This window comes from Sylvia atricapilla, chromosome 6 (genome assembly GCF_009819655.1).
Source record: "Sylvia atricapilla isolate bSylAtr1 chromosome 6, bSylAtr1.pri, whole genome shotgun sequence".
Classification (NCBI taxonomy): domain Eukaryota; kingdom Metazoa; phylum Chordata; class Aves; order Passeriformes; family Sylviidae; genus Sylvia; species Sylvia atricapilla.
Window position 1 is genome coordinate 55,161,454 of NC_089145.1, and position 26,569 is coordinate 55,188,022.

Consider the following 26,569-nt stretch of genomic DNA (forward strand, 5'->3'; position numbering starts at 1 on the left):
AGGTAGTCTCTGTTGGCACTGAGCTTTTTGGATGCATTTAAGTGAAGGATACCCCTGTGCTGCCAAATGGAGAGACAATACTTCCCTGTTTGGAAATAGATTCCAGAATTTGATTTTATCTTGGTAGCATGGATCTGGAATGATCTACAGTGATCCAGTGGGCATATACCAAATAAAATGATGGCTCATTGGGTATGTGAGCTTCTCCCATTTGTGCCTGCTTTTCTCTGTGTGGTTGCTGGCTTGGAGGGAAAGACTTTGACAGTAAAAAAAAAAAAAAAAAAAAAAGAAAAGGAGGAAGAAAAAAAGAAAAAAAGCAAAAAAGCAAAGCTGCACAAGAGCCCAGGGGAAGTGGGGCCAAACTGTAATGAGAAAAAGGAATAAATAAATGGAAGTGGTACGTAAGCAGCGCTTAAGTCTGTGTGAGGTTAACACCAAACGCTTACTCCAAGCTAAATAAATGTTGCCTGGGGACTGTGATTAGAGCAGGCAGCTCAGGGGAGGCAGCAGCTTCTCAAAGCTGGAGCCAGGGGAAAGTTTTGGGAGCTCAGCAGTGCAGTGAGCATTTTTGAGCATTATCTCCATCTGACCAAAGGGAGCGTGATGTTCACAATAAGGGTGAAAGCACTCCCCTACCACATCTATCTAATGCAGTTCCATCATGCTGCCCGCCTGTGCAGAGATGTCATGTCATTCTGTCACATTAACATCACAGAGTTTCAGAGCAACTGGAGATGTCACAGGCCCTGTCCAAACTGACCAACTCATGAAAACAGCTTGAAATGCCTCCTTCCCACGTTAGAGTCCTAGCTTAAGACTAATGAGCAGGCAGTTACATTCAGATCAAAATCCTCATTTGAATAATCTGTCTCATGTAATACTTCTTCTTTTTCAGAAGCAGGTATTGGATAAAACTGCTCAGGCACAGCCTCAGTCAGAGGTAGCCAAATTATCAATTTACTTCTTCTGATTCATATTACATTCTACCTGCAGGTACGTAATCAGGCTTTTATTCACCTAACTGCTTTATCCTCTAACAAGCAATTCATCTGAAGAGTTTCAACTGCAGGATTTCCACCATAAGGATCTTTTCTTTTTTTCTGTTGGAGAAGGAATTCATGACTTCAGTGCAACACTTTTGCTCATTAAAAATAATTTCTAGGTGAGTTTGGCTGTAGTAGCTCTTCAGTCACATTAGAGACCCTGTTGCAGCATTAGTGCCAGAGCACATGCTAAAAACCAGCAGGGAAAATGAAAGAGAGAGAAGAAAACAAGAGGGTGGAAAGGACAAGACAGATTGCTGCAAATTACAAGCAAGCGCAGACCTGCTGCTGCCCACTGAGGTACTGATTTGTCCTGCCCTGGGAAATGTGCTTGACCATAAAGTCAGACTGTACCCTCACCGGAATTTCTCACCTACTTCAAATACAGTTCTCTATGTATTTTCTCTCTTTCTGGCTCCCTTCCCTCTTATATCATCCTTGGCTTCCTTCCTTTACTACCGCATCCTCTGTGCTCACCAGGGATGCTTGGAAGCTTGCTTTTGCAACACAGACTCATTCCAGTCTTTAGGGAAATTTGGTACAGAGAAAGCCTGTAGTTTATATCAGCAAATTCGGTAACACGAGCACGTTGCCCCAGAGAGATGGCATGTTCAGCTGCCAGTGAGTTTACTTCAGCTCCTTTGCTCCTGGAGCAGACAACTCCCTCCTCAGGAAGTTTTTGTGTACATGTGTGGTGTGGGGCAGGCCTGCAGCAGCCTGTTCTCTTACAGTCTGTAACAAAACCTGACAACTTTCAGTGAAGTTCCCTGTTTCCAACTGAACAAGAGAACTGGCACAATCTGAAGGTGAAGAAAGATTATTTCGAGATGCAAAGCATGTTAATCTCCTTTCTCCTGACTTAAGCACAGGCACCAGTCAATGATTATTTCTAATATTCCATGTAAATAATGAATCATATTATTCAGAGAAGTATCAGCTCAGACGAATACAGAAGGAAGCAAGATTTTTCATTCTGTGGGACAATTTCATCCCCAAAGCAAGTCAAAAGCCTTCCTGAGGCTCATCATCAGTGGAATACAGCTTTATTTTAATAAAATCAAAGTAGAGTCCCTTAGCATAAAAGTGCTAATCACTTCAGGGAATTCATGATGGTACAATGACATCTACTTTTCTTTAAGTAGCAGAAAAAAGAGGAGCTGGATAGCCAGTCCTGGACACAGGAAAAATAATGTGGTTGGTCATCATTCAGCCTAAGGAAACATACTGAAAGATCAAATAAAAACCTGCAGTATTTCTTTAGAGAGGGAATGCTGCTCTAAGACAAAAAGAACTCATATGCCAGAAACCTCCCTGTCTAAGGTGAAACAAGAGACACAGCTACTGGGATTATCCTGCAGCAGAACAACCAGCACTGCAGAAGGAATTAACTAGTTGAGACCTAGATCTTTTCCATCCTCAGTCTTATTGAAAAGAGCTGTCCTGGTCACTGTGGCCATGTAATCTCCTAGGAAGACAAGGGAGTATAAATTTGGGCCTCCAGGCTTGAGTGGCTCATGTCAGTGTTCACTACTGACTCCTTTGTACCTCTGCTGTGTCTCAGGAGTGCTTTGATTCACTTCTAACTTCCAGCTTCTGGCACTGGCAGGTGAGAAATGGCCCTCCCACCTGCCTTTAAACCCTGGGGAAATTCTGCAGTCTGTTTATCTCTAGTATCTGTTCAACTGGTGTAATTGGGTTGTTTCAGGATGGATGAAGCTAGAACTGAGAAATGGGTATCCATGAGTTACTGAGAGGAGAAAAATGTAAACAAAATCAAAGACTTAAAGTTAAAATCTTAGACACTCCCCTCTCTTCCAAAATCTCATCTGTAACATGTCAGCAAAACAGATGGTATAGGAGTACAAAAGACTCTCTTTCCTCCTCAGACTGGTCCAACAGTGATGATGATAATGTCTAGGGAACATCTTTCACCAGGAAGGGGAAGAAATAGTTTTTCCATTCAAAAAAAAGACAGAATTAAAGCAAAGAGAATGTGAAATGAGGAAGGCAGCATCGAACAACAGACAGGCTGAATTGAACTTATAAACAGATTTTCTAGTTGTCAGGCCAGCATCCTCTCCAATAAAGTAAGCTTTATAAAGCACTTAAAAGAAAAATCTGTAGGTGGCTACATATAAAAGACAACCCCACAGGACTATAGAAAAACATCACAGAGGATGCACAGGAACCTCCTTTTTTCTAAACCATTAATGGGACCAGTGTCAGCCCTTGGAGATAGAAGAATATGTGAATACCTGAAGAGAAATAAGCATGAATTGTCAGCACTCATACAAGAAAAAGCTCCAAGAGCATCTGTCACTCTTACCCATCCTTTACCAAGTGTAATACGTGGTTTCTAGTGAGAGCTGTTCAAATCAGCCAAAACCAGCCCATTGGGTAACCATTATACACTGGCCAAAATTAAAACTGTCTGATTCTACCTCAGCAATACAAACACACTGGCCAGGACTCATCCAGCACCACTCAGGCCTTTACATATGAGAGAGTCAGTCAGATTCCCTTCAGAGTCAATAGGGGTATTTCCAAGGTTGAATTCATCTGGTGTCTTTTTAGATGTCCATTTTAGAAAAAGAGGAGAGAGATACCAAGTTCACATACCCCCAACGCTGACCTTTGGAATGGAAATTCAAATTTTAATGCATTTCAGCAAACAGATACATCCTTCACTGAACCAACTCTCAATCAAATAGATGAGGACTGAGGATTGAGATAGGTATACATAAAATTCAAGTAGTATGAGTTAAAATGAAAGGTTACAGCAAGTCTTCTCTAGTGTCAAATGGGATGCTTGTGTACCACAAAGATCAGCAATGGTAACATACTCCATCAGATGTTCCCCTGTATTGATGCATGCTGCAGCAGAAAATGGGTACAGACTCCACACTATGCTCCACCAGGATGTCTGCTGCAAAATTTAGCATACACACAAGGTAGGTAATGCAATAAGTAAACAGAGAGGCTGGTTATTACGTTAAATTCCATGACTGAAAATCAAGACTAATTCCAACAAGAGATCATTAGAACTCCAGCACCAAGGCTTCAGCCAGTGTATGTTTTAAGCCAGTATTGACTCTGAGTGCAGGGACTTAGTTTGGTAAAACCACCTCTTCCTCAGGAATTCAATGAAGATAAGGTTGTTAGCTGTGACTAATCAGAACAGTCTCTTAGGAAAAAGGAGAGTTTAATCACCTTAGTGTTCTACTCTGTAACTTTCCTATACGTACCCCACAGTGAAAGATCTGTGACAATGTGGGTGCCAGAGTTTATATCATCATGAGCTTGGGACAGCCATGTTAGTCATGAGTTTGATTCCTGTCTCCTTCTTATCTGAAGCGCATTAGCTGCTATGGAAACTGTATCATCATGGCTTTCTGACACCCAGATGAGCCCCATGCTGATGCTAAATGATACATCATCTACGCAGAGCTCTAGATAGGTCTAACCTCGGCATATTAACTAATCCGGATCCATCACATACAATCCGAAATACATTTCCATACAAAGGAGATAACTGACAAAAGTTTTGCAGTTTTTTTTCTACTCTTTCCCATTGCTGACCAGTGGTGGACTTCTACTCTGCAATGCCATGGAAACACAAACTGCTCAACACAGAGCTGCAATGATTGACAATGTGACATTTAATTAAAGAAGCCTGAAAAAAACTTCCATGCTCCAGAAAGACTAGAATCCCTCTGATAAAGTACAAGCACAGTAATGAATTTAATTTTTTATGCTTCTTTCAATCTTCCCTTTGAATGGATGCTGCAAGAGATGCTACTTCACTTGGATCAAGAGATGTACAGACTTCTACATCCTCACGTTAAATGGTGCTTACCAAAAGACTAAGATACAAGTAAAATGAGACTCTGTCTTCAGAAGGAGAGAAAAAAAAAAGGCAGTTCTCTTTAATTAAGAGGCCTATCAAATTTCATAATCTGAATGAAAATTTTTCAGGGGAACAATGAAACATGAACTTCTCTGCTCAGTCAAATCAATGGCTCATCTGTTCTTGTGTCTAAATGTGACAACTGCCAAATTTTCTGAGCACGATGTAACCAATTCCCTTTCTGCTACTGCAATTAATTTCTATGCTACTGCACTATAATATGCATTGTTATATTCCTCCCAATGCCATTCTGCAACTTCAGATAGGACAATCAATTTGGAAAAGCTTCAAATTCTGCAAAATATTTACCAGATTTTAGAACACCTGGAAAACTATAAGATAGTAATAAATACCACAATTATAGTATATAATGCTTTTCCAACAGTGTGCTTGTGATTTCTTTCACTTCTGCAGTCTTTTGTAACTACAGAATAAATTATGAGATATCACAAAGAAAGCAACTGTCCAGATTTCTTGTGCAAGCCCAGAAGTGTCTGAAAGACCTTTGCTTCAGTAACCAATCCTACACCAATCCTACACCCAAAACACTTCGAAAATCCCAGTGAAGCTTCTGAAACAGAAAGCTTGAAAAATTGAAATTATCACATTGGTAATAGCACTCAACCTCCAAAATGTCATTTTTGGTCTTTATTTGAAGAAACAGCAAATGCTCTCAGTATCTCATTGAAGATGCATGCCTCAGTTTACCAATTAATTCTGAACAGCAACCTCATGAGACCAAAGAATTTTTTCTCCCCTGAAACAGTATAGTCAAATTACATATTAGTAATTAATCCACAGTAAATTGGACTTGATTGATTAAAGTCTACTGCTCTGCAGAAATAAAATTAACTGGAAACCATCATGTGGCCATTAACTTTTAACAAAAAAGAGTCAGAGAAGTCTGAACGTGAAAAAGCACCTGAGCTGCATATTGCAGTGGAGAAACAAGGACTTGGGCTCCCCCTGCAATAAATAGTTGCAATGCTTTATGTTTGGACAAATGAAGATAACTAACCACAATACAATAGGCACGTGCATGCTTTCATTTTTATTTCTTAGCTAGAAAATTTCCAATGCTGCCTTTGAAATTGCTAGCAATCTATTGTTCTTTGACAAGGCTGTTCTTTCTGCTATTAGATGTTAAGAAGAACCAAAAAAGGAGTCTCTGGTGGGGTCTTACACATCTTTAGCCTTGCTGCAGCCCAGGGGAGCTTCACAGCTTTCCCCTGAACAGTACTCAAGGCCAATGGCTGAGTACTAAGAATTGAAATCCTTAAAAGACTAGAAAAAGCTTAGAGGCACAGCATGCCTGCACATCCATGACAGATGGTTACTACGGCTCTATGGCCACACAAACAATTCTGGGTCAGATCAGCAGATACTTTGTTTACCTTGAATTTTTACAACTAGGAGGAGGCAGAGATACATTCTTCAGGAGGCTGCTGAGCTAATCACAAAGGGTTTCAACCTTTTCGTTTGTAGGCACTCCAAAAATTCTGGGCCTTTCCTGTAGATCTCTACATAGCAGCTTTTAAGACAAATGACAATAATCTTGCTTTACTTAGTTACTTTTTGTATAACTTAGATGTAGTCCACTCACATCTGTTGGTCAAAATCTAAAGGCATTCCAGTTGATCTTTTCCACACCTTACCAATAAATCCACCAACTTTTTTATTTTAAGTCAGTTTATCAATAATTTTTCCTAGTAGTGAAGATGCTTTGAAGATGCTTCCAGGGTCTGTTACCTTTCCTCTCCTATTTCAGGGCAAAATGCCACCACAAAACAGTATTTGTACTGCACCCAGTGGGCCTAAGACAATATTGTGATTGCAGGTTGGCCTTTCGAGATGGATAATCCTGAGCAACCCTGCAGCAAACCCAGGACGAGTGAACCCATTTCTGCCTGCATCTCTCAGCATCCCGCTGCCGTGCGGTGCTCACAGGGCTGGGAAGGAAGTCTACAGAGATAATGGCTGCAATTTGCAAGGGCTTCTCTTTGTCTCAGTGTCTGAGCTTTGCTTGCTGAGGCGGCACTAATTGCAGAACCAGGCTTCAGCTCAAGGGGCCTCACAAGCAGAGCTGCTTGCTCCTGAAGCTTAATTCCCTGATTCGTGACCTTGGAACAGCAGGGACAGGGGAGAAGAGGGAACACACATCCGACAGTTGTTGCAGTGAGGATGGCAGAGTGGCCCGAGGGCTCAAGACACAGATCCTGTTCTCAGCTCTGTTTTCTACTGGATGTCAGCTGTGGGCATCTCACAAAATCTTTCCTTGGACTTAAGGTTGTCTCATGATGGCGATGATCAAGTGCTTTGAGATATTTGGAAGACAGAAAATGCAAAAACATTTTGTAGGATCTCACTATTAAATATAGGACTAGACAAACACCTCTGAAATTTTGTTATTATTCAGGTAGATAAATATAGAGCTGGTTGCACTGAGTCCCTTCTGTGTTTTCCTTCTGTGAATATTATAGCAAGTGACACATAATGTGGAATGAGGGAAAAAAAAAAAAAAAGAAAAAAGGGTAAAAAGAATAATTTTAAACTTGTATCAGAAACTGTTCAAAGAAAAAGATTTTTTGATTGTGTTAGCTCATTTGCATTTGAGAACTGACTTGTTTTACAGGAAAAACACAATATGATCTTATTGTAAAAATAATAGCAATAAACCTCCCTGATTATAAATTCCAATGAACTTTCCTATAGCCAAATCCACGAGTAGCTTCCTCCTATGTGGCATCTGAAGAACCTTCTTTTCTCTTTAATGGTCTAGAATTCTGTGTACCAGTATAAAAGTAATTTAAACCACACCAAATTTTCATAGGTAACTAAAGATAGGGATGGTAGCAGGATCCACTGAACAAACTGAACAGGAAAATCACATCACAAAAGCTTAAAGAGAACAGTGCTAATGGGAGAGATGAGTGGGAGTAATTCTCCCCAGTGAAGATGAGAGGCATTGTCTCTGCCAAAGGGCAAATGAAGGACACTTTGAGCCTTCCAGCTCCACAAATCCAGAACCACGGAGCCAACAGAAGGGCTCCCTTCCTGACACCAGACAATGCCAAGGGCAGCTCCAGCATTGCTGTGCCAGCACAGCCAAGAGATCCCAGGGGCACCATCTCCAGATGATGCAATTCTCCATGGCAGAAAGAAGACTCTATCTCCAAATAAAACCAGGTCAAACTTCCACACACTGTTCTTTTGGTTTGGTCCTCTCCAGCCTCACCTATGCTCTCTGCTTATTGACACCTAGAAAAATCAGAAATTACACGGCACATGCCCCTAACTTGATGAATTCTATGTCCAGCACCTCAGTATCGACAGCAGTGTCTGCTTTCTAAGGACAAAGGAGGAGCTAAATAACCTGCATATGCATCTGACAACAACAACAACAACAGCAACAACAAAGCCAGCAAAGGAAAAGCAAAACTCATGCAGTACAGTTTGTCCTCTAGGCAATTATTAAGGTCAGTCCCAACAAGCAAAACATAAGAAAGGCTGATTTTTAGAGACTCAAACCCCAAATGAACCCCAAAATGTCATTGTGCACCTTGTTGGAGGGAAGTTTGCTTACTTTTCTCACTAACAGCTTCAACTTCTCCCATCAGGACTGATGGGAGAATTACAGTCACTTCATAGTAAGGAGAAGTCCAATTTCAAAGCAGTTTTACAGAGGCATAAACAGAAGTAATAGAGGTGGGGAGAGGTGAAGATGCTGAGGTGAGAAGCACTAGGTTCAAATAACACAGAAATAATGTCCAGCTTCTTCTCTTTCAGATAAACCTTGCAGAGACTAAAACACTAGCAATGGAACTCCAAAGAAAATAGACAAGAAAAAGTGACACATGAGTACTAAACATTATGTTGTTCACAATGGCCACACTGAGACCAAAGGACCAGAAAGACAGATGGACTTCTGATTTTTATTCCTGAACCTGCCACATCTTTGCAAGTTCATCTTTGGCAAGACATTTACAGGTCTTCATACATCCCTTTCATAGTTTATAAAAGGGACAAAGGCTTCAAGTTCTTCATACAAGAACTGCTGTACATGACCAGGGTGTTATATTACTATTAATCCATATAACCGAAATAAATAAATCCCAAGTCCTTCGTAAAAATAAGGAGTATAGGACTGGGCTATGGTGCTGGAAATACTCATAATAAGATATTTTAATGATATTAATTTATGGATCACTTTTCTGCTATACAGCATTGATAAAGATTAATAATCTTCACGGAAAAGAGGGAGTCTTGGCAGTAAGCTTCAAGAGCACCTAATAAAAGAGCCCAAATTGCAAGTGTTCCTGAAATGAAAGTTTGTTCATTGGAGCCCACTGGCATCTCCTGAAACCATCTCACAAATTATTTTTTTCTAACTGTATCTCACTTGATAGAAAGAATCCTTGTAAATCCAAACAGAAGCACATTTAGAGCAGTCAGTACGCCAAAATTAAACAACCTCCCTTCCCTCTTATTTGCAAAGACATGCATATTTTTATCTTCAAGTGTTTCTATTCTACAAATTCGACTAAGAAAAATCTGTAGCCTGACAATGCAGCATTGGCATCTCCTGCTGAAGGAAACCAGTTCCTCCCTGACATCTTCTGTGACTACCAAATGGTTTTTCCTATCATCTTTCAATGTTTAAATTATAAAGGAATATGTAATAATAATAATAAAAATACCAACAAATTATACAGTAACATATAGGCAACAAATAATAGCATACAATAATATAGCCTATAACAATGTATAATTATCTTACATTAGAAATAAAAGCAATACTGCTAACTTCCACTGTGGCATAAGAATCAATTGAAGATGTTACATTATTGCAGAATTTGCACTTCATGCTTAATATTCAGATGACCAATTCTGAAGAACAGTAAAGAAAATTTCAGTACCAGAACTGTTTCCCGTGAATAAATTAGGATTCATCTTCATCTATTTAATGTAAGGATTTTTGAGATACTTGCTTAAATAGCAAGTTAGCACAGATTGAGTGTTCATTACTGTCTCAGTTACAGCAAGGTCAGTGTCCTGTGGTCACAGCAGTTTACCTTGGTTGGAACTGTCACTTTAATCTGTGCTGTCCCTGTCTGTTGATCATCTCTACTTTCACCTCTCAACTTGATTTTAGAATAGCATCTCTTTGGGAAAACAACCACATCTATCTGCAACATGTTTTAGCCATTGACTAGCACAAGTCAGCTGCAATATGAATAGAGGAAAAGTTGTCAAAAATTAAGAGAAACAAAGAGAGCTCCACTGGCCATAGCAGTGAGCTTTAAAACCCTAAGTTGTTCTGCTTGATGCATGCCACAGAGGAACCAATTTCTCAACAATGAAGTTCACATTGCAATGTGAAGAATTTTGGAGCAAACACTGTTGGCAGTGGTCCACCTAGAAGGTACCAGTCACTTTATTATATAAGGACCAAAGATAAAATTAGATTGAGAACAATGTGTAGCATCTTCTAGAGCCCAATGACTCACATTCACACAAGGCTGTCAAGCTGGAAAACAGCCATGGAGAGTGTAAAAACAAAGCTGCAGTAAAAAGTACATCTCCAGATTCTATTGCTGAAAATATAGAGAAAACTAAAGAGCTAGGGGCACATTAGTGATCTCCAGCTTACTGCTGTAGGCCACAGAAACTCATGAGCCATAGCAGATAAATAATAATAGCTCTTTCCCTAAACACTGTAAATCAGCAAACAGAGGGAATTCATGGGGAAAATTATGACAAAAGAAAGACTAAATATCCCTAAGAGGAGACTCGGGAGAAACAACTGAGAAGGTGAAACCCTTTCCTGTAATGACAAGTTAGCTCACACAGACACTCCAGGCTGCCTTATTCATACATTCCAGTTCAGCAAAAACTGGAAAATGTAGATTTCTGTGCAATTCTACCACTCAGAAACAGTGTATCGTTCTCATTGTGGTACACACAGAATGAGAGAGATGAGTAGATCTGTCTGGCTGCAAACATCTGTTCTCCTCCCTCATTTCAACTTCTATCTAAGGAAGCAACATTGCTGATCCTCCCTTCAGTGCATTCTCTATCTGTGTAACTGTTGCTCAGCCTTGCTCATTAACTCACAGAACCACAGGAAGACAGAGCACTTTTTGTTTCCAGTCTGGTTTTATCAGCCTGAGTCCATAACAACTCATGTTTTGTAATTCGTCACAAAACGATCCTTGAAACAATTGCTGGGTCCTGGCTGATGTCAATGCCTACAGCAAATATTGTCAGGAGGCACTTCCCAGGCTCTGTCAACACCTCTCAGTGAATATGTTCAGAAGCTGTCTCACAACAACTGTGAAGAGCTGCCAAATTATGTGGTCTGATGCTAGCACCCAACTGCTGCCACCTCACAGCACACCTGGACAAAGCCTCTTCCTGAACGGCTGTGGATGCCAGCCAGGCCACTTGTCTGGACTGCTGGGAACATCAAGAAAGTCACTGTGCAATTTGGTTTCCACAACAGCTAAACACAATCTCTATAAGCTCATCTCACAACCAGCCAGCACATCACTGTGTACTGTGCCCTAGTTCAGCAGGGGATCCCTGCAATGCACGGGAGTTACAGCACTGTGTACAGTGAACAAGAATTATCCTGCAGTTTTATCCAAGTCAGCAAGTAAAAATACCACCACTCAGACAAGGTGGATCTCACTGCCATGAGGTTTTACCATATTCAGGTGAAAATTCCATTCTTAAGATGTCTCTCCTCCCTTGCTGTACCTTCTTTTCTATGATTTACTGTAGGCAACACTTCCCCCTCTTTGATTTCAAATAATTATCTCATCCCTACTTAGTCACAAATTAGTCAAATTGTACATATTTAGTTTGTTCATTTAAATCCACATGCAACTGTTCAGCTCCCTTAGGAGATGTACAAGGCAAAGAATGCTTTTAGTGAAAGAAGAAAATGACAGATTGTCCCTCAATGTGTCTGTGTATATACACACACACACACATACACTGTATGTTCTGGCACATGGTAGGGTGTATTTACTGTATGAGGCCATATGTTTGAAGAATCAGAACAGAGGAAAAAAAGCCAGTTTCTGAATGTTCCATGTCTATCTTACATACTGCCAAATATATTCTAATTATATGGGAAACACAGTTCATGAGATTCATAACTGGTAAAAAAATAGGCAGTCATATATAAAGATCACAGAGTGTCCAGGAGTCAGATTTACAAAGAAAGAAGGTGGAGCACTTCTAATCTGTATGACTACTTATCAGTGCTCCTGTCTTTTCAGCTTAAAAAAAAAACTCTCATAAAAATCTGAGCATGCCAAAAGTAGCAGAAGGAATATCACAATCTTTGCATCATGTGTGAATTTACTGGAGTACGTTTCCACTTCCAGTGGAGGAATCACTGAGTGCTCTAATCATGTAATACAAATATGTCTATGGAATTCTCGATGCTTTGTGTGCAAGTGTAAATACGTTCAATTGATGAAAACACTGAGAGCTAAAAGGCTTTTTCTACCCTAAAGAAAACAGCGTAACAAGAAGAATTAGCTGAGCGCTGGAAAATAAAGCAGGATAAATTGTGAGAAAATAGCACTCAATAAATTGCAATGAGTCTGAATATGTAGATTATGCTTGTAATCAGAAGAGATCCAAATTTTTAGAGTGAGTTACCTACACTGATGCTCTCATATCCTTTGTTACTTGTTGTTTTGAGGCTTCTTTTATTCCTTTCTTATGTCATTATGGGTCAGAAATAGCCACATTTTGACACTTCTTTTTCATCAGAGTTTAAACTGAAAGAGTCTAGTTCTCCAACAGCAAAAGCCAAAGGCTATGGCCACAATTACTTGCACCCTTTTACTCTATGTCAAGTCTTGCCTTGCGAAGTCATACTTTAAACAAAGACTTGGGTAAATGGTACCCCTGGGGAAATATTAGACAGGAAGTGGATCTCCTCTTCTGGACTTTTTGGTGTGTAGAGAATTAGACATATTCTTTTCAACATATGCAGAAACTTGTTTGGAAGCTCCTAATGTAATGAATCACATAGCACCATTGTGAAAATGCCAGCTCTCTGATTTTGCAAAGTTATTCCATTAATTAGACAGCTGTGAACACTTCAGGTTACTAGAGAACAATTAAATTGACTTTAGTCTAGCAAACTATCACAGAATCACAAAGGTAAGCTGAGAGGAACCCACAGAGATCGAGTCAAAAAAAAAAAAAAAAAAAAATCACACCATGTGCCCAAAGCATTGTCCAAATGCTTCTGGAACTCTGTCAGGCTTCATGCTGTGACCACTTCCCTGAGGAGCCTTTTCCAGTGCCCAACCATCCTCTGGGTGAAAAACCTCCTCCTAATATTCAACCTAAACCTCCACTGACACAGCTTCAGGCCATTCCCTCAGGTCCTGCCACTGGTTACCCCAGAGGAGAGACCAGTGTGGAAGCTGTGAGGAAGCTGTGTCTCCTCTCAGGCTCTTCTTCCATGAGCTGAACAGACCAAGTGACCTCAGCCACTCCTCATATCACTTCCCCTAAATGCCCTTCACCATCTTTGTGGCCCTTCTTTGGATATGTCCCAATATCTTAATGTCTTTTTTATATTGTGGTGCCCAAAACTGCACACGATGTTCAAGGTGAGGCTGCCCCAGCCCAGAGCAGAGCAGGACAATCCCCTCCCTTGCCTGGCTGGGGATGCTGTGCCTGATGCACCCCAGGACAGAGCTGGCCCTCCTCGCTGTCTGGCTGCAAACTATGTCAATAAAGGACTTGATTTGACTTGATCAAATCACAATCTTCTCTTCAAAAACGTCCCAACACCACAGGTGTTTTAATAAGTGAACCTAAACCCAAGGATCTGCGTGGACAGATTAGCTCTGCTTCTTTAATGGAAACCCATTCTTACATCATGATAGCACTAGGAATCAATTAAACAATTTACTTCAGTATACTTCAATTAACTGTTGCCTACAAAATACCTCTGTAGTTTTGGCAGGCCTCACTTCACATTCCCTAGCCACTGAACCTCTATGAAAGCTAAAATCTCTCCCCATTTTGGTGCCTCAGTTCCACTTCCTTTCAAATATGAGGATGATGACGTTGGCACTTACCTCAGAGGGATTCTGAGGATTAATTCTCAGATGACTCGAAATTATCTGAACTGTGATATGTGGGTAGGAACTACGAATTATTAGCAGATGTTGTTATTACAGTGAAAACTTCCTGCATTTTAAAATCTCACGTTTTTGTGTGAAAGAACAAAAAAAAAAAGAGGAACACCTATTGGTTTCTACATCAGGACCTAGATTTTGATTTGATTTTAACCTTCAAGATTCTTTTAACTTTATTGCACAGAGAAAGAAGATTGAGAGCAGGGACTGGAGAAGCACCTGAAATTCAGAGAGATTCTCTTCTCTGTCTTCCTTCTTAATAGCTTCTTTAGACCTGCAGCACTGACCCCTATTACCCATCAGTAAGGCATTTCGCCCTACTGGTTAGAAGTGGGCTGAGAAATCACAGTCTCCAGCTGGCAAAGGCAGGACTTGATACATCATGTGAAACGAGCAGCAACAATGACAGGACGAAAGGACTTTGACAGAGAAAGATTGATAGTGGCAAATGGAGAAGTGTCACAAAGCCAACCTCACGCTTGCCAAACTCCAAAGCCACATTTTTCATCTGTGGCACTTTTTCCCTGGTGCAGGCTGCTTGTCAATGGGACTAGTTCAAGTGTTCAGCAGGTGAGGAGATGTGGAGGTGAAGAAGTAAAGACATCATTCTTCATTACTCACTTCAGAAAGTGGGAAATGAAAATAAGAAAGAGTCAACCACAGTACAGCCTTGATTAATTACCAGGCCTGTCAGTGACAGTGAAAGCCAGAGGACAGTGAATCTTATTGCTCTATATACACAGAGCAAATCCAAGTTCCCTGAGAACCATCAGTTCAATGAGGCAAGCATTAGTGTCTGCATCCTGAACCATGCAGGCTGAAAACACAAAAAACCTGCACAGCCATCCAGCCTCTCCTCACTCCACAGTGCTGCCTCAGAGCTTTTTGCCTGGCAAATCCCATGGCTGACAGTAGCTCTGGCCTTACAGTGAGGGATATTATTGCACATGGAGTTACCAAAATGCGCATTGCATCCACAGACTGTGAGAAAAATCCCACTGTGCAAAACTGGAATGGCTGCAGAAGACTTAAATACTTCCCAAGTGCAAATCACAGGAAATGTGATTTTAAAGTGATAACCATACTAAAAGTAGATAAAGATTTTGTTTGGAAAATCTACCTTTATTGCTAAAGAGGCCAATACCTGATCTCTCCTTACATGCTACTTAAAATAATTTGGAATGTAATTATGGCTCTTGTACCATGTACACTTAGTATTCAAGAAAAAAAATGCTGAGTTTTCCTTCCCTGATTTCCAGCCTTGCAAACTCAACCTGTGACCTGCAGTCTACACACTTCCAGCTCATATAGCATCTGAAAGAAAGAATGTACTTTTGGACTTGACAATCAATCCTAAGAAAACTTGTAAGCCATGGAAGATGATGCATCTCTTCTCTGAAATTTTGCTGACTTTAATAGAAGTGAAAATACTTTAAATGCATCAAATTTCTACATCCTGCAGTCCTAATTCACAAAGGGTTACAAATTGTTATTATTATTATTTGGTCAAATAGGCTTGAGATCATATTCCAACAGGTTTCAATCACTGTGGCAGCTACTGAAAACCACTTGTATTGTGTCCATTAATAGTAAAATTACTTTCAGCAGTTATTGGGGATTAGAGCCACTGATGACAACTACAGGTAAAATACAGGTCACTTTCCCAGTACATACTGACCATGGGCCTCTGCAGTACCTAGAATAAAGACTCTGACACAGAGGACCTGTATTTGGAACAATTTTTTTACCCAGTTCCTGAAAGAAGGAAGATTTTCTTAGCTTGAAGACAAGTATTCAAAGGTCTTAATAGCTGTAGGGGGTCTAAAAAGCAGACCTATCCATGTGGCCTCTCACAATCTCCTCCCACCCTGTTATCTCTACCTGAGGAGTTAGGAATGAGAACATCCAAAAAATGAACTCTGCATACATCTAGCAAAGCTGGCAGCACTTCTGGGCACACATGAGAGCAGAGTAGAAGACCTCCTAGTAAAATTTCACCAGAAGCAGCAGATGCATGCTGCCTAAGCAGAGTTTTCAGTATCTTTTAAGCTGTACTTCTACCACCAAAGTGCTTTTGTGGATACCAACCACAACCTTTTGCCACGGAGACTTCCACCCCCCTGTTAGCAGACTATTTCACAACCTTCAGTGTACATAGCCTCCCAAAATGTGAAGGACACTGATGTCACACTACAGTATGTCCTGGAAATAAAGTGGTGGATGGAGGAACATCTCTCAGAAAGCCATGAACCAGCTGTATCCAAGCTGCATCAGAGTCAGAGGCAGCACATCTGGAAAGCACTGTGTCTCAGCTAAGAGGCAGAGACCAAGAGCTGTAGAGATACCACAGCACTGCTAGGAGGAGAACTGCACTTACTCTGCACAGATCTGTTCCCCACATTACACAGACACGACTCGTGGAGCTGGGCCAATGCACCCTGCACCATGCTCAGCTGTGCAGCACAGAAAGGCCAGCCACTGCTCAAGGTCACCTTATTCATCTACAGGAAGTATGGAAAATGTGCAAAACAGAAACGCCTAAAAATGGCATCATTTTCATCTCCCTGTTCCCCCCCCTGCCCTGATTATCATGTTAAAAATGGTCCCAATCTCTTCAAAACATAAACACTGTCACCCTCAAAGCATGCATGCTTTCTCAGGAAAAATGAGTCACTTTCTAAGTAAAGGTAAACTTTCTTCAGAATCTTTTAAATGTCTTCATACAAACGTGAAATAACCTCTTTTATCGAGATTTCTCACTAAGCAGGTGGTTCAAATTCCAGAGAAGGAAAACTGTATAGATCTGTGCCTTTTTTTAAAATGGTTTAATGTCACCAAATTCTAAATTGCAGCTCAAGGTGCAGAAAATATGTAGTACTACTAGGGCCTGTCTTTTCCCTGACACACTTTATTCATTGATCCCACATAATGAAAGCCAGCTTGAAAGACTCTTCTATTTTGCATCCGTTTTTCATGTTCACTGGCTCTCAGCATCCTTCACTGCAGCTGGTGCCTCAGTTAAGCTCCACAGATCTGCCTCCCGCCATCAAATCCATTCTGAAAGCACCCAAAGCTGCTCTCAAGCAAAGAAAAAGAAATGTACCTGCAAATGCCTGAGCAGCTTTCCCCTTCACCCCTCCTTGCAGGTACCTATAATTTGTTCTTCTCAGGTAAGCCTCCCAGTTATAGCCACTATCCTTCTTCCTGGCCTGACAATGAAGCCTGACAACACTTTCTCTCAATCATCTGAAGCTGTCAGTCATTATGATTGACACACCAACTCACAGCTTGAACATATTACACCCACAGGAATCCCACTGCTGTCTAGGCTACACAGTGATAGCTTCTGACCAAGTGTTCTAAACTAGGTCTGGACAAAGGCTCTGAGGCAGAAAAATACAACAGATGTGCCACCACCAGGTTGGCACTCTCCCATACCCTGTGTCCATCTCACAGCTCCAGAGCAATAGCAGGAATGAGATTTAGATCACAAGATTGCTGAGGCAGAAACTGTATTTTATTATGTGCAAATTCAACACACTGTATGACACACCTTTATCTTTGTGCTTGAACTAATAGAGAACCTCCATCAACGGAGACGAGTTATGACACAGCTGAAAGAGTCTGATTCAAGCTGTTAGAGCAAGTGATATACAAGTGCACAGTTTATAAGACAAGGGAAGACCTTCCTACCTTTTGCCCAAATGCTCAAACCAAGTGTTTCAAATGTTAGAAAACACTTTCAGTTCTTCCCTATTATTCTTCCATCTTTGCAGTTGATAATACAGTCACAATTCAAAGCAGGAAGTAAAAATTGCCTAAGAAACCAAAACCACTGTGTTGTTTCAATTGCCCAAAAATGAAGCAGAAATACTAGATAAGGTACCAGAAAGACTTTCCACTTCAAAAACAAACTATGATTACAGAGATCACAGTGTTTAACCGACAGAAGAAAGTAAAGAAGTTCTGCAGAAATTATATGGTGAACTTATTCTTAATCCTGGCTTAAACAGGATGGTGTCTCCATAGCATGCTGCCCTATTTCTCTTCCATGCTGAGTAGCTATAAACTCTCAGTGCTCTTTGCACTGGGTTGACAAACTCCAGGGAACACAGACTGAAAGAGAAATGAATCCCCTACATTCAATACCCACGAAAGCAACATCAAAGTCTTGTCATTTAATGTGCGCTCAGATGTTTATTCCCACTCTGCTTAGGCTGGTAAAAAGTATGGATCAGATGCTTAATGTTTTCAACAGCCACCTAACACTAGAATCAATACTGCCAAACACCATGGGTTGTCCCTCATTAAGACCCTTACATCAGTAGTGTCTCTGATTTAACGTACTTTTAATGGCTTTGAACATTTGATCTATACACTTCACTTGCCTAAACAGAAAGAAACAAACATCTCTTGACACACTGCATGAAGTGTGCATGGGCTATGAAACCAAAGAAGCAGAGTGAACACTGGGGCAGTGGCTGCAGATAGTCATGCTCATCACTGCCCTTAGCTCTTTAATTAACAGACAAAATTTCACCATTCCAGCAGATAAGTGGTAGTGACAGGGAAGGCAGAAAGCAGAGAATGAGAAAGAGAACAAGAAGGAGAGCAGCTTTCGTGTTATTGCTCATGTTTAAGGAGTAGTTTGGAGTGCTATAAACACAAGGAACAAAAAGGTTCTAATTCTTCATCTTTGGGGACTGTGTTATAAAGGCTTGAACTTGTCCTTTCTAGGGCTTGTGCAAAATCCCCTCCACTTCTGTCCTAATCACACAGCATGGAGGTACTTCTGCTGGACATCACATGGTGGTACCAGGTGAATATGCAACTACACAGGACATTCTGGGGCCTCATGTGATAAGATGATGGTGTGACTATGTAAGACCAGCACCTGTGGGCAGATGGATTGTCCCAGTGTACAGAAACTAAAAGGGACCCACAGAAAAAAAAACATGCCCCAGGCTCAGATCCAGCCCCCTCCCAACTACTCAGTGGCTGCAGGTTTGACCCTCTATGTGTGTATGTGTAATATTAATAGTTGTAGACATGCACACAGGTATAGGCATATAATCTCTACTCAACGATTTCCAGAAACTAATTACAGCCTTGACAGGGTGGGTCTTACATCCTGATAAATTGCATAGCCACAACCAATATATATTCCACAAAAATATATCCCCGGATTACTATGCCTGTGGTCATGGCTCAGTGAAGAGCACTCTCCTCTAAAGGATGACAAACAGCATCCTCACACTTTTTAGACTTTTGCTCTTATGACTGCATCCTAGCAGCTTATCATGTGTTTCCACACCTGGGGTCTCCAAGGAAATTCCTTAGCACCTAGTGACTGCCAGAATTTAGATTTCACTGTGATAGAGACCAGCTCTGCATTTCCACAGGGGCTCTGCTCTCTGCCTCTAATAATCAGCACAGACATTGCTCTAAGGAACAACTCAGAAGGGAAGATGACAATGCATTGTTCTCCCTGCAGCTTGGCTGACCCATCACCTCACCTTAGCTCAATAATTTTGTTCTGGCCTTATTGTGGCTACCTTCTGTATAAATACATATTTCACCTTCTACCTTTGCTTCAGGTGCTATTTAGACAACATAATATTTCCTTCCCTGTGGGATGGGGGGGATGGGAACGTGGCAGACCCTTGCCTCTAGGAGAGTGGCACATCACACTCAGAAATCACATGGGGATTCGTTCTAACTTAGTATCATGTAACTCAGCTGGTTCTTTTGTTCAGTCTTTGATTCTGTCTGCCTCATTTATTTCCCCTACACAGATGTGTACCTCTCCCTCAAATAAAGAAGAATGCAGGGCAGAGGTGGTAAGAGGAAGAGGAGGAAGGTAGGGCATATTTGTTCCATAATAGCAGGAGGAAGGTGTGCGGGGGATGGAGTAGGGCTAGTGCTATCATTCAGTAATCACAGCTCAGGGAGAAAAGCTTGCACTGCAAGGTGTGAAACATCTTTGGAATGTGATTTTCACTTGAAAACCAGATTTTCTTTTATATTCTCTCCCTTATCCCTGTTTCTTTTGCCAACCTGTAACACATGGGAGTATCCTCCTTCTATTAAAGGGGGATTTATCTCCCATTCTTGCAGTGAAATAAAACACCTAAAACGAACACATGAAAAAAAACTCATCAAGAAGATCAATCTTAAAGTCCATCTAGAATAGCTCAGGAAAGCAGCTAACACAAATTGGATCAAATAGGAGACTGAGATGGAGGGCTTCTGGTCTCTCAGAATTCTTGTGGATTTGCTGTGTGGTCACCTTTGGTAGTAAAAGTCTTGGGAGAGTCTGCAGCTTGTTCCTCTCCAGAATTTAGAAGGGAAAACTTGAAATACCTTTATTTCTAACATGTGTAACATCCCTCACTCATTCTGATGGATGAAAGCCTGCAGGACTCAGTATCAAATGCACTGTACAAGGAAGTGTGCTGCAGCAAAAAGGGGTATTCAAAGAGTCAGTACAGTGGAAAAGTCTGGAAAACCTGAGAATACAAGGCAGCAGTCCATTACCATGCTCTGCTAATGGTAGCTCAGCCACTATCTCACCAAAGGGTGGGAAGGAAGAGAAAACCCTGCTGCTGTTCAAACAAACAGCAAACACAGTGTGGTAGCATGGGGCCTGGGCTGGCAGTTAGGAGACGTGGTCTTATTACCAGCCATGCCTCTTCTCTCCAGCAGAATGTCCATCACACTAATACTCTGAAGTTCAGTTTCTCCATCTGTATAATGGGCATGTATTGGCTTTCTTCCACAAAACACAAAGATCCACAGAAAACTGCCACATAAGTGCTAATTACTGTTAAAAATATGATTCTGTCCTAACTCCTTCAGACACACTAGCAGCAGCTTGGAAAATGAACAGTGCAATCTCAGTAACAATGATCATCCCAACAGCACTGGTATGTTTAGCTCTGTATAAATCAGGCCTGGCAGCTTGATGAGTTGCAAGGAAGGCGATATTACATCTCCAGAGGAATGGACAAGTGCTGACAGCTCACCAAGGCTTCCTCTGCACAGACACTAAGCAGCTTTCTGCAAATTCTCAAGCTCCCGTGAGAGGAAAGAACGGCAGGAAGAGAGGGAAAGGAAAACATTTTGTAAACTTTTTTTCTTTTTTTTTTTTTTTTTTTTAACTTCTGCTGCTGTTCCACCTCCCTCCCCAGCTCCTTTTTATTACAAATTAAATAATTACTGGGCTGTAGCCCAAAACACTGAAGATTTCACATCTTGTTTGGTCTAATTATATCAGTCGGCCTGACAAAATGGTTTCATCAATGGAATTGCCTTGCAAGAGCTCCAGCTAATCAATTCTTTGACACTTAATTAAGAACTCTGCTGGTCTGTGAGGATTCAGGGAAGTTGGGGAAGAGGGGAGGGGGCAAAAGAGTATCTGTAGAGTGCAGGTTGTTAAAACTCCTGGCACAAATGGACCCTCTAATTCCTTCACCGTCCCTACTTTAATATTACCTCACACTTTATCCGTCTCTCTAACCACTTGCTTCAGTTGGGTTTTTTAATTACTTTAATCTTAGCCCTGCCACCAGTAATGGCTTCAAAACACCTCTAGGGCCTTAGATTTACTTTCAGACAGATGTTTCCAAAGCAGGCAGCAGCAGGCAGGCTCAGAGCATAACACTTCAAGCTGAAAGTGCACCAGACCGCAAACACTAAGCAGCCTGAGGTTCGGCAGCACGTGGGGAAGAGATCTGTGCAGGTAAGACACACTGCCATGGTGAGAGAAAGCCAGAGCAGGTTCACTTCCCCTGAGCCAGCACCTGTCCTGGCAGAGCCTGCAGGGTAATGGATTTCTTCTGAAAAACTCTGCCAGGCAATCTGGGGATCACCCACCAGTGCAAGTTGTCATCTAGGTCTGCGGCAAAAAGACAGTTGTTTTCCTTCTGAATGACCAGCCCACTAAAGTCAGATCTTACACTGGTTTTCCTGATTGTACAGGCTTCCCTCTGGCTAAGGGAGAGCAGATAATAACCACTCTCACACAAAGTTAAAAGATCAAACAGAGTATCTGATGTAGTATAAATATTTCCATTGACTGTGAGGTTAACCTACTCATATTTTTCTTAATAGCTCAACACCAGCAATGTGAGTTTAACCTGGGTAAGTACATGGCATTATTTAGTGGCAGTGTTTTTTTACTTGGCCCAGATCAGAAATTAAAAAGTGTGAGCTACTTGAAAACTGCACCATTTAAGAAAGAAAAGTGCCCTTTGTAAACAACATCAAATTAGAAAAAAAACAAAACAAACAAAAAACCAAACCCACACAACAAAACATCAAAAACAAATTGGTGAAAAATTCTGGGTAAAATCTGCTTGGGTAATAGTTAGTTTATCAGTGTTTCAAGAAAACACATGGCAAATGCACCCAATGTCATTTCCCATGCTAAAGCCACATCACAAAGCACACACTGAGCCCCAGCTTGCTGCTCTTCTCCTGGAATGCCTGAGGTTAGCAAGACCAGAGGTAAGGAAAAGATGGGAATACTCTTAGCTTGACCATACATTAGCCAGATTTGCATTAAAATGCTTGGTTACACAGCAGATTCAGAGCCTCAGCTTCAATTTCAGCAGTGGCAAAGACTGACTATTAAAGAGTTAGGAGGCCAAAGGCTTTATTGGAAAGAAAGTAGCCAGTGATAGGCTCCTTCTCAACATTAACACATTCAGAACTGTTACACAGACCTCTGTGGGCAGTTAATACTTTTTCATTCTAAACTCCCTTAATTTTGGAGTGTACCTCAGAAGACTTTGGATGAAAGACAAGCCTTTAAAAGTTTCTCTATCTTCTGAAATTTAGGATCCACATTCAAAAATAATGTTTTAGTTTCATCCAAAACTCAGATATGACAAAGTGTGTTTTGCACACATTTCCTTCCATCTGAAAGACATTAGCCAGTTACTGTAAAATCCTCTATTTGTAGTGTCCATTCCTTGTTTGGAAACCCAAAAGATTCCAAAAAGAGCCAAAAGAACTTAAAAAAAAGAAATCAATTTTTAGGTGTAACGTGTCTAACCTTTACCAATACTAGATGGCAAGACTGGCACACATGGGAGATTCCCTGAATCCATGGTCCCAAACAAGAAAAAAAAAGTAAAAAAAAAAAAAAAAAAGTGGTAACAGTGACAAATTCAATATATAAACTCAAAGTTTTGGCCATCTTGAATGAGTGTGGGAAAGCCAGATACACTGTGCAGAACCAAAAGTGGAGGCAAGCAAACAGGCATTTTTAGCTCTCAGCTTCCAAGGAGGTTAACCTCATCCCAAAAGCATCAAGAAGAGTGACTGATTTTCACTTTCTCAGTTTTGTCAGTCCTTCTCCCACTGTTAATATTGCAACGGAGAAAACCTTTCCTTTTGCACCTCTTGCTATTAGGATATACTTTTCTGTATTCCTTTTTCTCACTACTCTTAAGCCTTCAAATTCTTGGTTTTCCCCAAGAAAATCATCACCTTGTACCTCTTCACTAATTTTTCACTTCTCTGAAAATAAGAGTTACTTGTTACTCCATTGATGGAGGTGTGTCAATTTACACAGTGGAAAACTTTGTTTATACTAGACAATAAACTTGATAAAAATTATTTAAGTAATACTGAAAAAGTTCTTTTATTCACTGCTAAAACAAATCTGAGTTTGTAGCTTGCAGAAAACAGTGAATTTTGCAAGGAACTAGCTGACTATCTGCATCAGCTAGTACGAAAAAAAAAAGAACACAGTACAGCAAATGGAACATTAGGCTAGTGAAAAATGAAATTTGGGAATTAATTAGGAGGAGAATGAGAAAGACTGAAAAACTACCTTTATAAAGCTCTGTATTCATTCCGCTCTTTTGGTGCTGACTGTCAGGAAGTTAATATTTTGCTGTAAGAAACATGCAAATCTTTCATATTTCTAATAATTTTTTTTTTTTTGGTGATGGGTAAAAAAAAATTAAGGGGGGGTAAAAAAAAAAAAAAAGGAGAAAGGGTCCATTTGCTTCTTCGCAGAGAATATGATTTCAAATTTCAATTAAAATGAAATGAGCAGCACGATTATCGCTATGGAGCAGGCGCTGGGTAGCGCAATGGGCGCCTTTCACTGCCATGGCAACCAGCCCTCATTGTCACGGCTACCTTGGCACTACGTGGAGCTGTCGGTGTGTGAGCCCGGCTGATAATACACAATCAATACCCCATGTGCAGCAAACATCATTTTCTATCTGAGGGAAAAAAAAAAAAAAAAAAAAAAAAAAAAAAAGAGGGGAATGCTTGCAAAGGAGAAAGAAAGCAGCAAAAAGAAACGGGGAAGTGAGAAAAACAGAGTAGGAGAGAGGAAGGGAGTCCTAACATCCCTAACACACAAAACACTGTTAACAACGAAACATGCAGGGTTGGGTTTTTTAATTTTGTTTTGGTTTGGTTTTTTTTGGTTGTGTGGGTTTTTTTGTTTGTTTGTTTTTGTTTTGGGCTTTTTTTGTTGTTTTTTTTTTCTATAAAGCAAATAGCTGGAAAAAACCCCGCCAGCACACATGAGCACCTGCTAAGTCCTTCTAATAATACATTAACTAATTGTTTATGCCAACATCATTAAACTATTATCCAAACACGGCATCAACCAACAGAATGCTTTTTTGTATATAATCAACAGTCATTTCAGTAATGCCAAGTTCTCTGGAAAGAGCCAGCACTTACAGTCCAAAGCAGGAAGCTGATTTTTGTGCATGGATCATTAGGTTTTTTGACTAGCTGAGTGTAAGAACAAAACAAAACAGCCCAGGGAACACACAGCTCTTGTAGGGGAGCTTAGTGCTCAAATGCATAGCAGAAAGTGAGCTGTGATATCAGAGCGGAGACAGGTCCAGGAGGATAAATGGAGAAACAAAAAGCCTGCTTAGCATTAACACTAATACTTTGGTCACCTCATGTTCTTCTTTGAACACAGTGTCCTTTTACCTAATGTTTGCATGCTATGCTGGGGAATTGTGCCCCGTTGTCAGTGAATGAAAATGGAAAATAAGAAAGGATATACAGAAGAGTATAAAGAGAAAAGTGGAGGGAAAGAAACGAAAGGAACAGTACAGGAAAAATGGGGAAAAAGTGAAGGAAAAAGTTTGACTCGATTTTTTATAAGTGTGGGGCCCTAAAGATCAACCGTGCAGGCAAAGTTTACTTCAGTGTGAACTACCTGCTTGTTACACCTGTACAGGTAAGATAGAGCATACAAGACTGGTACCACTAGAGCTGTGCCCATGAAGCACCAGTCATTCTTCTCCAGAGAACTGCAGCAATACTACAGAGATTTCAGGTCAAAGCGAGTAATATTGTTATGAGATGGCATGAACTCACTGTCTTCAGATTTACCGTATTTGATTCCCTCAAAATTCTCTAGGGATAAGTATCAGCAAACTCTGGACTCAGCTGAAAAAGTGAGGCAATAGTTAGGGCACTGAATTTGTCTATGAAAACAGAGATCTCAACAACTCCTTAATGGGATACCAGGAAAAGCCACTGGCTCACCCAGTCAATAGGGAGATAAGACGCATCTCACACCCCTGCACACCTCTGTGTGTTATTAGGTAGTGTCAGTGAGGCTGAAGACAGCTAAGAAAAATGTCCATGTACCTGTCCAGAATGGTACAGAAAGGAAGTGCTCCATGCTCTCAAACTGCCTTCTTCTAGATCTTTATTATTTTCTTTATAGATTTATGTATTCCTATGAGAAACTCAAAAGATGCTTTGCCGGTACATAAACAACTTTTGGGTTTCATAGAACAGGGCAAGGGCAGCTGATGGTAAAACGTAACAGAGATAAGCTTAGTATATTAATACCAAGTGCACAGTGGGAATGTCTTCCTATTTTATTCCTTATGAGATAGCAATCTGTAATAAATTAGACACATCAGAGACAGAGAAGAAATTCTTCGCTGGCTTGGACAAGCATGGGCAGATGTGAATCACCCTGTTTTGTGGTCTACCATTTCTTAAATATCACTGCTCTGTCTGCTGAATCTGGGCATTTTCTTTAGATTGGTGTCTTTTCAAAGGTGTGCTTCTCTGAGATATCACACATAGTAATATTAATTTATAAAAGCACATCGTGCATTCAACCATCCAATATAGAAGTGAAAATGTGTTTCTGAATGAGTCCATTTAGACAAAGTTCCCTGTTCCCACACACAGTTACAAAATGCAGTTGCTGCTGAAAGCTCAGTTTTCCAAAATAAAAAAATCTGTTATAATTACACTGCCAGCATTATTTCAGCTACAATATCAATCACCTCTTCCATGAAGAAGTGTATCATACACATTTGCCACACCCAGGAAGAATCCTGCACTAGTAGCAGGATGCTAGGATGTAGCAATATGCTTTGCATTCCCTCGTTACCCATCAAAACAAGTCCCATAAAACAGACCAAGGGATC